Source organism: Tarenaya hassleriana, unplaced genomic scaffold, assembly GCF_000463585.1.
Source record: "Tarenaya hassleriana unplaced genomic scaffold, ASM46358v1 Cleome38, whole genome shotgun sequence".
In the NCBI taxonomy this organism is placed as follows: domain Eukaryota; kingdom Viridiplantae; phylum Streptophyta; class Magnoliopsida; order Brassicales; family Cleomaceae; genus Tarenaya; species Tarenaya hassleriana.
This window is the reverse complement of record NW_010966774.1, coordinates 407,740-409,194: the sequence shown is the minus strand read 5'-3', so window position 1 is coordinate 409,194 and position 1,455 is coordinate 407,740.

Genomic DNA, 1,455 nt, shown 5'->3' with positions numbered 1-1,455 from the left:
GAACTCACAATATGCTTGCTCCCTACAGCATCATATAGGGTTCGCACCTGACTTCTACATAGGTTTCATGGATGGTGGAATAACATCCACTACAAGAAAAACTGAAATTTGCGACACCTGTTGCGACCGAACTTTTAGTCGCAATAAATTTGCGACAGACCACGACTAAAAAGCGACACAATCTCGGAAAAATATCTCTGTCGGACTTGGACGCAAAATCTGTCGCAAATTTCCGACCGTTTGCGACCGTTATATCTTTCGCACGTAGTTGCGACAGAAATACGACGGAAAACGACAGATAATTTACGACAGATGGTCTGTCGGTATGTACCGACACAGTATGCGACAGATATGTTCGGTCGGGCTACGTGTACGACACATTTGCGACAGATGTTATGCGTCGCGGACATAATGCGACCGATATGCGACACACTGTAGGAGTCGCTCAATATGTGCGACTGACTTGCGACTCACCGTTGTGTCGCAAAATTAGGTACACACGTGAATGGTATGTCACCTAACTTTTGTCGCAATTCTGTCGCATTTCGGTCGCAATTCATTTTACGACAGAAAATATCGGTCGCAATTCCGTCGCAACGTCCCTCCATATATCGCCTGCGCGATGAGCATGCATAGATAGGAAAAAAAAAGTGTTAACGAAAAAAAAAATATTTACAAAAAAATGTCTTTTTCATCCAGAATGTGGATGTATAATAGATTTGATTCTTCTAATCAAATCTCGAGTGAGTTTGCTGAAGGATTACAACATTTTATGGCGTTTGCAACAAGTCAAACGTCGTACATTGAGAGTTCGAAGTTACCATGTCCGTGCTCAAAATGCGAGAATAAAAGATGGCGAAGTCAGTATGAAGTGTGTAAGCACCTTTATAGAAGAGGTTTTATGTCAAACTATTATGTTTGGTTGGCTCATGGAGAAACGTATGATACGTCGTCATCATCACGTGTTTCACAAATGCAAAAACAACTTGTGGAAAACACGTCGCTACCTCCGATCTTTCAAGAAGATCAAGACCGAAATCTATATGCAGAGATGGTGAATGATGCATTTCCCAACGTTGCTCCTTCTCCATATATGGAAGAAGAGCCAAATGTTGAAGCGAAAAGATTTTATGATATGCTTAACACGGCGAACACTCCGATATAATGAGGAAATATCATTCTTTACCTCATATTATTTTGAAGATAATGTGCCAACAAAAAGCAGAAGTATAAGAAAATCATCCCATTGCGATGATGGTCCTACTTATCCGACGAATGCAAATATTCCCCATATATTTGACAGAAAAGGAAGATGTGGTGGTAAGGCCAGCGATGCCTACTTATCTGAAAAAGACTATCATGTGGTACATACTTTTGTATTGTTGAATTGCGAAGAAGTACTACCTTTTGAAAGGTTCGTTTATACATTTAATTATTTATGGCGTACAATTTTTT